Here is a 16,305-nt window from a genome sequence, read left to right as displayed (position 1 = left end):
AAAAAACCCCAAAAACTGGGCATAACTTTAAAGAAACTTTTGGTTTTATGCAAATGTTACTCCATAATGCTTTACTGCTTTAAGGGAAGATACCCTTAAAGATGTAAAGTATTAAAAAAGAAAAAAGTGAAAAATAGGGAAATTTAGAGTAGTGCTGGAAAGTATTTGTAGTTGTATTTGTAGCTAAGATTTGAGGCGAGAGGTCACAGGAGACCCATGGAGGTCTATATGGAATGGGAGTGTGGGAGTGTTACAACTGTTTGAGATCACTTAAAAAATCATTGGCAAGGGTATGAGCAAAAACCAGATTTAATATTAAGTGAGAGCACAACAAATTTCATTGTCAAGATTCACTCAACAACTTACAGGACACTTAAGGCACAATAAGGAAAAACAAGAAAAAACAAAACCGAATTAAATCCTAAAAGCTAAACAGCACCCAAACTCAACAGTACTTTAACTTAACTTAAACTTTAAGCCTAACGATTCAACAAAGAAGCAGCACTTAACTTATACCTAACTTATAACTTAACAAATTAATAACACTTAACTTATGACTTCAAATTAGTAATTAACAAAAGAATAACACTTAGCAGCACTTAACTTATAACTTATATTGAATTTAACAACTTTAAAACACCCAGCAGCATTTAAATAGGGTTAAGTCATAAGTCACAGACTTTCTTACAGGCCTAACTTACTTCAATATCCAAGGTACCTAAACATGTAAGAAAGCAGAATTTCTTCCAGATTTGCTATAACTTTTCCACAAGTTTATGCACACAGACATGAAGAGTTAGTGCAAGCAATGTACCTGTGGAAAATTCCCCTTGGAAGTCAGGGAAATACTTACTTCAGATATTTTACATCTCCTCCCAAGCAAAGGGCCTGGCCTTGAGGAGTGAGGTATCGGCCCAGGACTCATATTTTTTTTGGGATCCTCCAAGCATAGCAAACTTGAGACTTCATTGGCTATGAGAGACCTCACTCTGAGGGAGGTTGCTGGTTACAGCCCAGGAGAGCTCAAAGGGTCTCATTTTTTGCTCACTCTTTATAGGGTTGCAAGAGACTGGGCTTTAGTCATAACAGCATTTTGTCCTGGCCACAGTTTGGGTTGAAAGCCTGAGAAGACAAATGTTTTGCTGTTCAGGCAAGAAAAACATTTTCCAAGCCTGTTCATAAGGAAAACAATGCTGGTTAGACAGCAGCATTTCCTGGGTATTTCTGATATGCTTGGGAAGAACTGAGCCCAGGTGCCGTTTTCTCAGACCACAGTGAGGCCTGGAAAGGAGAAGCAGGGGATGCACCACCACAGGGAGCTCAGTTTGCTGCTATGGTGGAGCTACCTTATTCCAGAGGGATTAGTGGTGGTGAGGAGGAAAGGCTCTGAGTGAAAAAAACTCATTCCAAAAATAAATGATTAATATGGAAATGCCCAGTTACAGGGAAAATCTAGAAGATATGATAGGGAGAGGTGCAATGAAATAAAAAATAAACTAAACCAAAACAATAAAACCATCAACAAACCTATTAAAAAGAAACTCAATTCAATTGTAAATTTTGAGGAAAATTCATCCTTCTAGACTTAAAAGATGTGAAAAAATCTCCAGGATTAAAAAATTGCACAATATGAGTAGACAATGCAAATTCTATAATTCTGGATTATATAATTAGTCTGTCTATAATTTTTTTGTGCACATGGTTGATACTAAGACAAAATGGCTGGCAATTTCTCAAAAACCCATCTATGTGACAATTACAAGGAGAGGTCACCTCTTACAAGGTGGGCTGTTCCCAGGTGTCTGATTCAATGTTTTTCTCATAGCAGCACTGTGGTGAAGGGTAAAGAAGCCAAATGAGGAGCATATGAGGTCACTTGGTCTGTTCAGCCTGGAAAAGAGAAGTCTGAGGGGAGACCTCATTGCAGGTACAGCCTCCTCAGGAGGGAAGCAGAGGGGCAGCACTGACATTTCTCTGGTGACCAGAGACAGAACATGAAGGAATGCCAAGAAGCAGCATCAAGGAAGGTTTAGCTTGGTTATTAGGAGGAGATTTGTTACTGCTGGATGGGCACTGGAACAGGCTCCCCAGGGTTGGTCACTGCACCAATCCTGACAGAGTTCAAGAAGGGTTTGGACAGTGCTCTCAGGCACATGATGGGATTCTTGGGAATGGTGCTGTGCAGGGCAAGGAGTTGGACTCGATGAATCTTGTGGGTGCTTTCTAACTCAGATCATAAAAAAAAACAATAAGCCTGAAAAAAAAACCCAAGAGACCAACAAAATAAAACCACAAGAGATTCAAGACTTCAGCGGGAATTATACTGAAATTGTGTTACTGTCTTTGGAATTTTTTCTTGGTTGATCTTCATCTAGTTGTTCCACAATGTCTTTGGGCCAAATCCCAAAGCATGAAAAGTGAAATTGAACATTTGTATGAATTTGACAGATTTTAAGTCATACCTTCAATGCCATGGAAAAGGGGTTTGGGATCACCTTCACTGTTGGATCATGAAACGAGGCTGAGGGAATGGCAGACTTAAAATGTTCTCAAGGTCAGACTACAAGACACTTCTCAAACTGAGCCCAAAACTTCAGTGCCAGTACTTTGGTTTCTATGCTTTTTTGTTTGTTGATTATTTTTCTCTCTGGATTAGAAGGATCTGCAAGAAACTTAGGACAAGTCACTGAAAAATGAAATGATTCATCCGATAAGGCAGTAAGAGATTTAATTAGATTTCAAAAATGAGTAAATCTGGTTGGTTCACGGCAGTGTGGAGCAGGTGCCAAGCATGACAATCATCTTTGTGGGGGTGGAAAGCCCTTTCTGCTGGCACAGAACAAGGAGGTTGGGGGATGGAGAATGCCAAATATCTGTCGATAACTCTGCAGAGGGAACACATAAGGGGAGGCAGAGACGTGCCATCAATAACTACAGCTCACTGTGTCTGCCATGATCCCTGGAGCAGAAACTTGCTGTGAAAGTCCCAGCATGCAGTGTACCATGGGATCCTTCTCCAGGGCTAATAATTTATCTTCCTCTGTGGCAACCAGTGGAAAAAGAAGTTTAAATTTTTAAGCAATGACATGTGGAAAATTCAGGGAACTGGAATGTTTGACAAATATCAGTTCAAAGACATTTGATGAACTATGGTTAATGTTTAAATTAGGGCTTGAACGAAACAGAATCCAGGTCCCCACAAAAGCTACAAGCGTCTTCAGTTCTGGTACCTAGCTAAACTTTTAGGTTTAATCTGTACTGTATGCTGTGCAGGAAAGCTTTCCTAGCTTTCTTTTGCACATTGGACTCAGAGGAAATGGAAAAAGGAAGGTTATATGTTGCCCTTCCTATATGAGGCACTGCCTCTTGGTGGAAGGAACAGGTTTCCCATGGTTTGCTCATGCCAGGTCCTTCCTGATCCCTGAAACAAGTCATGAATAAAGCAAAAACTGCAGGTTAATGTCCTAAAAAAATAGCCTGATTAGATGCAGGCCTTCACAATACCAATATTACCATGAATGGGGACCCTGATAAATTCTGTAAACTCAAACACACTTTTGGTTCACTTAATTCTTGCTTTGGTGAGAGGAGTGAGTAGCTCCCCATTTCATACAGCTTAGGTAAATCTGTGTTTACAGCAGGGACCACTTGAGGCTCATCCCACTCAGAGTCTCTTGCTTTGTTCCTCTCCCTGCCATGGCATTGAGGTGCATTTCATGACTGTTTTATTTCCATTACAGGCTTGATCAGCCTTTCACTTTGTGAAACAGCTGCCATGAGTTAAAATGAAATATCTGCACATATTGCACCTTTTAAATTTTAGTCCTGCTCAATTTGCAATATCTTCTTTTCTAAAAAGCTGTACTTTCAAAAATTACATATTGGAATGTATGAGAAATAAATTTAATGTAAAAGGAAAGTGATCTAAAGATTTTCAGTATAATTTAATGTAATTCCAAACAATATTCTATATCGTTTTACCTATAATAGCTTCTTTTTGATGATGGAAAGTTTTCTGTAATGCTGTCCTACTCTCTGTCAATAATTCATATCCTAGTTGAAACGATTTACATGTCTATTACTGTAATTTTTATATTAATAATTTGCACATCAGCTACCTAGTAATATTTTATAGAGATATCTTTCTTATTCTACAAAATTCCTTCCTGCCTTTTATAACTATTCAGAAACCAAAGAGAATAAAATATGCTGTTTGAAAAGGAACTTGTTGATACCCCTTACTGACTGGAGAGATTGTCATCTGGAAGTTCCCCAAAACTGACAATAACCTTCATTTCATAAGACACCATTAGCCTCAGATACAAAGGCATTGAAATCAGGATGTAGCTAATTTTTTCATGTAGCCAAAGATTTCAAAAATAGACTCTGGAACAATTACTTGTTCACAAATATTTTGAAAACAGTTGGAAGCTGTTTGGGGCATCTATGCTTACAAGGACAAAAGGCCAAGGATAGGTCACTTGTCCTGCTTTGGTTGTCACTAATGAGATTTTTTTTTTCCTCACTGTAAATGACTTTGCACTTGCTGAAAAAGAGAGTTAAAGAGGACTAATAGGTGAGCTTCTAATGAGTCACTATCTCTACATGACCTTAAAACTGTCAGGCACAGTGCACAATGTGCTAGATGTTGCTTGGTGCTCATCTTGTTTTCACTGTTGGAAAGGAGAGCAGTGTACATTGTTTAGGGATGTTCCATCCATGGTGGTTTCAAAGCAATTGTTAAGGAAAATATGTATTTCTCCTTCCTGAAGGGATTTCAGTCTGATTGTGGAAAACTCCTCGACATTGTTATAATAGAATAATTTTTCTTTGAGTACCTGGGGTGAAGGTGACACTTCCTTATATTTGAATTTTTGTGTCCCTTATGAGACCATGTTGGTAAGAACTGCCTAGAAATGCCTGGAGAAGAGCACAAATGACCAGTTCCTCCAAACATGGTACATCAGAGTTATTAATTGTATGAGTCTGTGTCCTAGGAGTTCCTCTTCCAACAGATTCATCAGACTGGATGAAAAAAGGAATTTTAGCACTTTAGAGGGTTGTTATAAAGAAGTAATAAAATCACAGTTTAACCAATTATAATCACTTGTATTTCAAATAAAGTTACATCCTTCCTATAAGTGGCAGCTCATTTTTTCAGTCTCATACTGAGTGGAAGAGAAATTCATGCCACTTTTGTAGCAATTCTGTTAAGCAGTAATTCAGATTGGCTTCATCCTTCAGGATAGAAAGGGATTTCAAATATATAAGTGCAAAATGGAATCAGATCCATTTACCAAGGCAGGGAAGCAGACAAAATGACACTTTCCAGAGGAGTCCTAACTTAATTTTTCCCCATTCACGTTTGTGCTCTTAAAAAGTGATTTAAGTTATGTAGTAGCCAACGAAGGATTCAGAGTAAATTCCAATTATTAATTTTCCTGGTAATGGAGTACATCTCCTCTTCCTTTTACCATGCTTCTAATCTCACATGCTGAGTTTTCTCCCTTTCCAGTACCACAGATGCATGCAGCATAAGTGGCATTTCTGCTTTAATCATGCACTGTAGTGCGCAAGGAGCTAAACTTCAGGATTTATATCTTATTATGAGGACAGGATCAACTGCAGGCCCACAGACTCCAGGATAAAATATCCAAAGGAACCATTATATTCAGGTGGCCTGTCTTGTGGTGGAGTACACACCTATGGACCTCCCTGAATTTATTAGGGACACTGCACTATCTCCCTATTAGAAGGAGATAGTGCAGTGTCCAGATAACTGTGATTTTGCTTTAAGGGCTTTAGAATCCTCTGCAATTGTTATTCCAATATTTCTGTACTTGAATTGTGGATCTCAGCCTAGCTTAGTTGTCCAACTATAGACTTTAGTTTATAACATTTGTCTGCATGATCAATGATCTCATTATCCATGAACATGTTCAATTCCTACCCATTATTACAGGTGAGAAAGATTAGTACTCAGCTGGAGAAGAGAAATATTTGAAATATTAGGTACAACATTTATTCCAAAATTGTAATTAAATTACTGTGGCTCCCCAAAGCAGCCACAACTATGAATTTTACCAGGTATTCACAAACTTCTTCATTCTAAAATTTTCAGCCTAGAAAGGACAATTATGCTTTTATAATTTGCCTATTTCCCTAAATACTGGGAATTACAATTAAGTGATTTCTACACACAAGAACTTTTCTGTTGAATACATCCCCTCTTGAGCAAAGAAAGTGTAGAAGAGAGCCATTGGGATGCCAAAAAATGGGAAAATTAAAGCAAGAAGTCATATGTCCTGTAGCTTAAAGGTCTGAAAGTGGTTCTGTGAGAGGGCAAAGAACCCAGAAAGTTCTTTTAAATGCTCCAAATATATCACTTTGAGGTCACAGTCAGCAAAGTAAGCCATGCTATTGCAGCCCATAGATCCAGCCATGTCCTGGGCTGCATCCAAAGCTCCGTGGGCAGCAGGTGAGGGAGGGAATTCTGCCCCCTGTTCTGCCCTGGTTACACTCCCCTGAAGGGTGGAGAGGGACTTTTGACAAGGGCATGGAGTGACAGGACAAAGGGGAATGGGTTTAAACTGAGAGCAGGTTTAGATTGGATATTAGGATGAAATTCTTCCCTGTGAGGGTGGAGAGGCCCTGGCACAGACTGCCCAGAGAAGCTGGGAGTGCTGCATCTCTGGAAGTGTCCAAGGCCAGGTTGGATGGGGCTTGGAGCAGCCTGGCATAGGGAAAGGTGTCCCTGCCCATGGCAGGGGTTTGAAATGAGATGATCTTTAAGGTCCCTTTTAACCCAAACCATTCTGTGATTTTATGACTCCACATAGGAATTCTGTTTAAGATTAACAACAATCCATTATCTAATTAAAAATAAAAAGATAATTTGTGTATGTGGACTCTACTTCTCTTTAATTTTGATGTATCTTGATTCTAAGCAGTTTTCTTCTGTCAATAGAACATCCAAGGATTTCCAAAGGACAAGAGACACAAGATAATGAGCGCAGTAGGTGGGTGTAATATTCTCCTACTTTTGAGCAAATCGGTCCTCCATAAGGGTTTGAAACAGGTGAGAATGATACACTAGGAAATACTGACGCCCATTTATTGCCATCTGGACTATGGTAAGTGCAGGTGCCTCTTCTGGAGGTTTGGTTGCCACCAGTCATCCCAGGCTGTGCCTCAGTTGCCAGGTTGTACTTTCTAAACAGAGCAAACATTAAATGAACCACAAACTTATTTTATGTCAGGAAAGCAAAAAGTGTTTGGTCTCTGTACTGCCCAGTTGTTCATCAAAACTTGTATTTAATCTTGCCAATGGAAAAAAAATAATTGAATAGGAATAAAGATTTTTAGCATCTAGAAATAAAAAGAGAATCTCTGAAGACTCATGCTGGAAAATGTTTGGCTTTTATCCTGTGCCAGTTAGCAAATAGAGGATGTTATTTTAATTTACACTGAGTTCATAATTTTCAACTGCAGTGACAACAGTATCAAATTAAAAGTTCACACAGTACTAGCTCTTGCTTTAAGGACTTGATTGTATCTGAAAATTCTCAAAAACAAGTAATTTGGAAAACTATCATCTTCAAGCACAGGGGTTTTCAAAGTTTCTATAAGTAAAAGTATCTAATAAAAGTAAAAGGCCATAAAAGTATCTATTGAAATTCCCCATTCATGTGAAGCCTGAGATGAATCTTTCAAGCTTGATATTAGATGTTCATCTTGTCCCATGTGAGCTTGTGATACACATTCCTTTCTGGTTTTCACTCCATCAAAAGCTGATCCACTGCAGGCAGGATGGTTCTGAGGATCTGGCTTAAAACAATACTGAAACATCATGTCTAGGCCTCTTTTAGCTACAAATCCTAAATGTGTTATAACTTACAAAAAGGTATTACAAAAGGCAGGAGGACCATCACAAAGCTCCTTTATGCCTCTGGAGCCACATATGAGTGTTGGCCTTCACATTTTCAGGTCAGTGTGAGGATCCCACATGGTCATGGACTTCCTCCAGAATGTTTTGATATGTCATGATATGTCATTTCTGGCATCAGCCAAAAGTATATATTGAATAAGCATAGGTTCCAAGACATTTCAAAAACATGTGGGAATAAAAAAACCAACACAAACAGGAAAGAAAAAAAACAAAACCAAACAAAAATACGGAAATGCTTACTCCAAACTTCTCACAGTTGAGAAGAATCGTGTGGAAAGGAGTGTTTGTTTAGTAATTGTGCATTGAAGGAAAGTACTCTCAATAGATTTTTGGGGTATTTCTCTGAAAAAAGCCTCATGGTTGCTGCATCTGAGGGATTTCACCTGTATTGCTGTCTCAGTAGTTTGTGGTGGAAGAGATTCTGTCTGCCCAGTTCCTCTCTGAGATAGCTCATGAGCCACTCTGCTGGGGGCTGTTAATTAATTACCAAATAATTTTTGTGTAAATATTATGAGGATCTACATTCCATCCATGAGTTTAATGTGATAAAAAAGTAAAACGCAAATAAGCAACAATTTTGCAATGACATTTTTGTTTTCTTTACCCAATCACCTGTGGTAAAGCTGGGTGGAACTCTCTTCACTAAATGTCTTGCATTCCAAACCAAACTTACCTCCAGCTGGGAGCGCTGCAGGGGCCAACAAATCTTCAGGCACCTCACTAGAGTGAGTCTGATAGAGCACACCCCAGACACTGTATTGAGCAGAAAATTGGATAAACAAGGAGTACTTGTGATCAAAGAAAAGACCTTTCAAGCTATCAAGTTACACAAGAGCTTTTACTGAAGTAAGATACATGGAAGCATTCCCAGGAGGAGCTGCTGGGAAGTCTAAGCTAAGCCCAAAAGGGCAGTCTCTGGAGATGCCATGGAAATACTGGGTCTCCTCTGAAATGCTTAGGGATGTTGCTTCTAGAAAGCAATTCTAACTACACCAAGCAGGGATGGACAAGGAGAAAAAGTGGGACAGCATCAGGCATAAGGTTGTTGTGGTTTTTTGATGGATCTGTGAAGTGATTAGCAGTGTAATACACAGATAGTCTACTTTTAACATGAAAAGGAGTCTTTTGAATGGACAAATGGCAAACCTGCTTATCTCCAATCTTATCAATATAAGCTGAAATTTAGTAGTTGTTATCATATCTGTCCCTGAGAACCCTTTGAAATGCATGGGCTGTGCTGTGGGAAGGGCAGAAGGAAAATGAAGGCCTGGCTGCAAAATAAAAGCCATGAGTCACAACGTGTCAAGGATCTCATGGATTTCTTTTCTCTTGTCTTTTGAAAACCAGTCTTTTATAAATTTCTCTCAAAGGAATGTATGAAAAAGATGCATCTTCAGAATATCAGCTTGGCTACAGCAATAAATTGCAGCTTCATACACATTTACAGTGAATTTCCTACCCACAAAGCAATTAGTTATCTGGTAATGTTTCCCCTTTGTCTCACTTGTACCCTGATATGATCCCTTTGTGTTTACCCATTGACTCACAACAGAGACCTGGAAAACATTATTGAAGAGAAACTGTACAAAGCAGACCATTAAAAAAACCCTGACCTGTTCTTGCACATTCATTTACATGTGTAAAACACTCCTTTCATCCTCCTCTGTGCTTTGCTGTCTAGGAGGTCTCCAAAGATGCCCTCTTTTGAAGACTAAAGAGGTAATTTATTTGTTTCTCTTTGCCTTGATACAATATAAATAGTTATGATAGTCTGCACAGAAATTGAGTGCTGAAATTGCAATATAGGCAGGAATAAATGTAGCAGCATTAGTATTTTCCATGCAGTTTTTCATTCCAAGGGGACACTGGTTGTATTTACAGGTGGTATGTGAAATATGTTAGACTTAATTCTTCTTTGTTCTCCAGTTTGTATCTTCTTCTCTGCAAGGTCTTTGTGAAAAGCTACAAACAGATGTGGTAAAATGTTACATTTCGTTTAAAATATTATTAATGAGTTCTCTATTGGGGAAACGAAGATAGACCCTAAAAGCTTCGCTTTCAACTTGCCTTGCCATTCTGGTCTGAATCCATTTTTTCATACGGGCCTGACCTGTCCTTGCACCTGCATAAAAATGGGGTAAAATGAGACTAATTTGCATTTTAACCTCCCTTCAGGAGGCTACGCTGTTCTCAAAAAAACCTCATAATGGATCCAGATTAGAGTGTAGGATTATAAATATGGTATTTCAGGATAAAAAGTAAATCATGACCTATGCCTAACAAGACTTTTTGATTTATTAAATAAACCTAAGAAATAAAGTAGATAGGCCTAAGTAGTAAAGTAGATAGAAAAGGCTGGAGAAGAGTTAAAAAGGGATATTTTTTATTAAGACAAATGATTTCTTTGTTCTCTTTAGCATGAATTCTCCTTCTCCCTTGGGTGTGACCTCTTTCAACCTCGTATCAACAATCCACTGCATTAATATGATGTTTGCTCCCTTTTCTAGATGGTTAATGAAAGTGCTCAATCTTCAGCCACTAATTAAAGTTGACCTTGATAAGGACAGCCTAGATGGACATTGGGGAATGGAAAGCAACAAGGAGAAAATTCTGCTTGGTGAGGACTTCATGGTAGGAGAGGTCTACATGATGAAAATTGGATATCTGAAGTAAGAGAAAGTGCTGAAGTTCTTAAAATTTTGGTGATGTGTTACAATCCACCAGAAACCAAACAGCTTAGCCTGTGCCTGGAAAAGAAGATGTGAACACCCACCATGGTCCAGTGTTTACCAGACAGGAATATCTGGGGTTCCACACCCTGAGTCTGCCAGAAAAATGATTGCAAGTTTTCCAGTGAATCTCAGTTTACCTAAAAGCATGCTCTTATAATACCCAATGCTTGGGAATAGTAATTTAAAGGGTCTTCATTTAGATTCAGAAAAGTAGAATGGGATTTGTGAGTAAAGCAGGGTCGTTGCCCAGAAAGTCAGACAGTTGTATTGGATTTGCCATTTGACACTTTTTCATCTGAGATTTTCATTACTTAGACACAAAATGGTGCCATTTATAGGCAGAGTAAGAATAAACAGAGTAACGCTGAAATAAAATCCATCAAGGATACCATAAGAAAGAAAAAAATTAAATTTGTCAGGGAACTCACTAGTAAGGAAGGAAATGAGCCCTTTAGCCCACACATTCAAGGACAAGAGGACTTGGCCTCAAGTTGTGCCAGGAGAAGTTTAGATATTAGAAAAAACTCTTTCCTTGGAAGGGTTGTCAACCACTGGAAGCACCTGCCCAGTCACCATTCCTAGAGGTATTTAAAAGATGTGTGGATGTGGTTCTCAGGGATGTGGTTTAGTGGTAGGATTGGCAGAGGTGGGATAATGGTTGGACTAAAGATGTTTTCCAATGTGTTCTATGACTGTGATCCTATGATTGTTACTTTAATCTGCTACCTTTCTCCCATAGTTTTGCAAATGTTGCCTGCTATTCTCAAAAGCAAAAATATACTTAATAAATCATAATATCTTGCAGCAAGTTATTAGAAGTCTCAAACTCCAAAAGATCAGCCCCAGATAAGAAAGTGAACAGAGTATGTCTGGATTAAGTGATAATAGTTAAAAAAAAATCTTAAGAATTTACCAGATTATTTTGTGGCAATGAAATAGTACAATCAATCTCCAGCAAAACCTCTGCAGTGTGCTGACACAGGTTCTGTAGCCTCAGGTCAGCCTTGGTTTGCTCAGTTGCAGATCCATCTGGCTAGCAAGTTTCCTAGCTCAAATCATAAATCATTAAAAAGTTATTCTGTTATTCCAAACACTGATGTTCCAGTTTGTTGGTGCTGTTCTCATGCAGGGGCACAGCACAGCTGAGCAGGTCATTGTTTGACTTAGGCAGCACTTCTGTGAGAGGCTGGTAAAATGTTCAGAATCACTAATGGCCATTTTCTGTCCACTGGCAATGACCTCTCTGTGAGAGGCTCAGAAAAGCACAGCTTGTGCTGAGATGTACCACTAGGAGAAGCTGGAATCTCTGCTGTTGCTTGGTGGTGTTTGAATGAAGTCAATGTTATCTGTTAGTTAAGAAAGAAATGTTCATGGTGACCACATCTCTGATTTTTTTAACTTTTCTACCCATTCCCAACAGGCATTGCAGATGTGTGCTGGAATTTCCTGGAGACATCCTGCATTCTTGCAGCCTCCCTTCTCTGGTAAGCACTTACTGTGGCCTCCAATGTTTCTGTGCACCAATGACATCTCCCTCACAGAAATTCCCAGATTTATCTTTAGGAATACAAGTGGAACAAGGGAAACAGAACCAATGACACTGTCTGTAACAGCACCATAGAAAACAGAGTTGAATGAAGGTACTGGACATCTGACCAGTGTTCATTACCAGAGAACCTGGCTACCATGTCCTAATGTTGGGCTGAAAATTCATCAAAATGTTTTCGGTTCTGGGGTGGAAGATGAGGGAGGTGAACACACAAGTTGTCATCTACAGTGGCCTTCATAATGTTCTTAACTAATTTGCTAGAGCTTTACTTCCAGGTGTTGGTGTTAATTGATGTTTCCACAGATGACTCAGTGGGCTGTTCAGAGCCAGCTGGCTGTGTGGGGGACATGGAGGGATGAGAAGGAAATGTCAGGGCTGTACATAAAACAGAGAGTAAATGGGTCTCATGTCTTAAAAATGGGTCCAAACAAATAAGGACCTCTACCTTCACTGGCCTGCCTAAGAAATAGGGCTGAGTTGTTTGGTATGGCTGAGTTGTAGAAAGCAGCAGAAAAACCTTGAACATCAGTAGAGCATAGTTTCCTATTGAAGGGGAATGGAGAGACTTTCAGCCATGATATATTTGGAGAAACCAGTGAGTGACTAATGGATGAGTAACTGAATGCGGGCTTAATTACAGTGTCTGGATTTGTGCATGTAGAGTCTTTGTGGAGACCTTTAATATGTGCCTTCAGCTTCTAACCTACTTCTGAGCCTCCCCTTTGACTCCTCAGATCCTCCCTCTACCTTTAGCATGTACTCTGAATTACATGCAAATAGCATGCAGGAAACACCCTGGGCCGTGAGAGGGGCAAGCTTGGCTAAATCTGTAATATGTCCCTCAATAAAATTCAAAGTGACTTTGTCAAGCTCCTTTCTCTTTCTGTTTTGTTCCAAACTCAGCTACATCAGCTGCATTTTGCATCATGTCCCTGGGGCAAGCTGCATCCTTAAGTTTCTCCCTGCAGATAAAAAATTAGTAATGCCACAAAGAGAGCTGGGACTGCAGAGAAAATAGAGAAAGTTAATGAGTGGCTGCAAAGCTGCAGTACCTGCTTCAAGTGTGTGACATCAGCCAGCACTGAAAAACCCAGCTCAGAGTGGCACTGCTGTCAGCTCATGCACTTCAGAAGACCAGTTTTCTCTTGGATCATATTTTTTTACAGTAAATCACAGTGTATAAAGCTGACTCTGCCATTAAATCAAGAGTTAGATAATCCAACTATTCACTTAGAAGGAAGCTTCCTTGATAATTAACATAAATAAAGCCTTTGAGGCTTGTAGGTGTCAGAGCCAAGGCTCAAGAGAGAAAGTGATAAAGGCAGGCAACTGTGGATGGCAAAACAAGAGGATCATTAAAGGGATTGGAAATGGACCTGTCATACTTAATTTTGTTGGCAATTTGGTTATTAAAGGAATTAAAGTTAGAGGATGTTCGAGAATAAATTGCTTGTTTTACAGTGCTGTGAAGGGAGTTGCAGACTCCAGTATGTCATACTCATCTCTCTTCAGAAATCTGGAGGAAAGGCTGCCCTGTTGGTTACTGCAGTTTGCTCACTAGGCTTCATCTTTGGAAGTGAAAATTGTCTTATCAATGGCTCAGAATTTTTTGTTCTTCCTCCACCACACTACTTCTATGTCATAAAAACAACACCTGGGACTATTTTGAGCAGCAGTGAAATTCCTGAAGAGGAATATGATCAGTGATATTTTCCTGGGGAAAAAAAATGTCAGAGCAGGTTATAGAGACTGATTCCATGGTGGAAGAGGGTAGTGGGGCAGTGCAGGTTTGGTGCATCTGGAACAAGGAGAGGAAATGAGGGAGTTATCTCTCACTCAGACCTGTTGAGCCTCTCCTCTCCTCTTGTAAAGTGATGGTGATGCACACAGACAGGATCTGGGTGAGGTTCCTGTACTCTAGTTTGCTCTTGAAAGTTGGATTACACCAGCTTGCAAGAGCAGCTCTGATCAGGAAGGATGATTTTAAATATCTCCTAAAGCTGCAGATTTGCAATGAAAGGAACAGCAGCGGTTTCAGTTCCTGTGAGGACTTTTGCTCCTATATAATCCTCCCAGTGTGAATACTGAGGTTATTGTTCTTTTTTGGGGTGCTTGGAGACACCGTGGATAGAGAAAGGTGTTGCTGTGACCTTCAAATACCATGTCAGAAACTTAGTCAAAATTGACATTCTTGGGATTTTAAATATTGCCTGAAGATTTGTGAGCCCTAAATGGGAGACAAGAAGATTTTTCCTTTTTCCCACCTTCTTGAAATTGTAAAACATCACCCAAGAACTCTGGATATACTCAAGAAACAAACAAGACAGAGGAGTTAATGCAGCTGAATGTAACCAGCCTTAGTAGCTGGGAAGAAACCCCCATGAAGATGGGCTCCAGCTCACAGGTGTCTGACAGTCTCCAGGCTCTGTCTCACCTGGCTTTGGAAGCAATCCAATCCAAGGGCAAAGCTGGCAGAATGTGCTTGGGAAGGCACCCAGAAGCAAACAGGTGGTGCCAGCACCCTCTCCAAGGCTCGGCAGGGAGGTTTCAGGCTGAGCTGAGTGTGATAGTCTACCCCTGAGGATCAGATGAGAGTTTGCCTGTCTCCTCTTTTACTTTTTTCCCCTTTCATTCCTTTGTTTTCAAAGAAATCCTAGGAATCATTAAAAAGAAAAGTAGAAATTTCTTGAACTAAAATCCCAGAGAGGATTGATTTTTTTTTCCTGCTTTGAGAGAGATTGCTGGTGCTGGCAAGTGACTCATTATACAATAGACTTCTCTTTGAAGCATTGCTGTGCCTGTGAGAGGAGTAAAGGAGAGTTTTCCTAGAAGAAAAGTAATTTGATTTTTTCATTCAATGTACCTTCAATTTCCTTTCTTTCATTTTTTTCTTGGTGTACTTCAAACTTTTTCCAGGGATTGCTGTACAAAAACTGCTATAGGAGAAATTAGTATTTTTTTTAAAGTCATCAGTTAACTATTTAATATTTTAAGAGTAGAAAAACTCTTCTCTTTTAGAGAGAGAATTATACCCTTTTTTGTGAGGCTTTTTTTTCTGTTAATCTTCTAAAAATGGGCATAAGAGGGAAAACTTGAAACCAAAACTTATGAAACAAGGAAAAATTCTGCAGTTTATTTCTATGTTGAATTGTCTCTGTTTCCCCCTCCATGATACACATCATGGTGTGATTTTGCCTGAGACAATTTGGTTAATTCAGAGTGACAGCATCCCAGAGCTTTAATTTCAGTTCATCCCTTGGAGGGCTCTGGGTGACCTCTCCTTTTATAAACCTGAGCTTACCTGAAGTGAAGGTCTGTGCATCTGTTCTTCCTCATCCAGCAGAGGCCTTCAAAGGGGTTTATGGCTGCTCTCCATAGAGGAAGAGCTGACACCTTCATTACAAGGTGGCTGTAACAATTAGGCAGCCTTATCAGAAAGGCCAATCTATAAATGCTCTGATAATGGTGACAAATGTTAATGTTTCAATTTTTTCTGAATTACAGAAACATTGAATGGAAAGATGTCTGAAAATTGTTTTCTGCCTGAAATTTCAGTCTGTCAGGGAAGTCTTTTCCAGGACAAGAGAGATTTTTTTGCAACCCTGAAACTATAATCAGTAAAAAGGGAGGAGTATAATATAAGCAGAGTATAAGGGAAGTGTCTCCTTATGGACTGAAAGGGTTATTTAATTGCTGCTTGGAAAATCTCATATCTATTTGAATGTGTGTCCCATTTGAGCAAGACTTATGCTCTGAGTTTCTCAGTTTAGGAAGTTCCCGGTGTGCTCCCAGAAGAGGGAAAAACTGAATGTTAAGGACATCCCCAGCCACTGGCTAAGAAACAAGAGCCATCATCCTCTCAAAATGTCTGTAGAGGCACTGATCTGATTTAGGTGGTCTTGGTCTCACTTAAACTTCTTTTCTTAGTGATTTTTACCAGCTTGATGTGTCTGAAGCCTGGGCTCAGCCCAGGGGAATCATAAAGCCCAAACCCACAGGTGGGGCTTGGGCATGAAAGTCAAGGCTGGCAGACATCAGGCCTTGTGCAAATATTGGTGGAGAAAGTAACTGGAGCT

General features: G+C 39.6%; 1 long non-coding RNA gene across 1 annotated transcript in view; it reads left to right on the top strand.

Moving 5' to 3' along the window:
• Nucleotides 1-16,305, top strand: part of LOC141725443 (uncharacterized) — a 134,324-nt gene that overhangs the window by 51,069 nt on the left and 66,950 nt on the right. The window contains exon 2 of the long non-coding RNA XR_012577300.1: nucleotides 12,101-12,164. This is a non-coding gene — a long non-coding RNA (uncharacterized LOC141725443). The remainder of the gene's footprint in view (nucleotides 1-12,100; nucleotides 12,165-16,305) is intronic.

The sequence above is a fragment of the Zonotrichia albicollis genome, chromosome 1, assembly GCF_047830755.1.
Source record: "Zonotrichia albicollis isolate bZonAlb1 chromosome 1, bZonAlb1.hap1, whole genome shotgun sequence".
In the NCBI taxonomy this organism is placed as follows: domain Eukaryota; kingdom Metazoa; phylum Chordata; class Aves; order Passeriformes; family Passerellidae; genus Zonotrichia; species Zonotrichia albicollis.
This window is presented reverse-complemented; position numbering and strand designations above follow the sequence as displayed.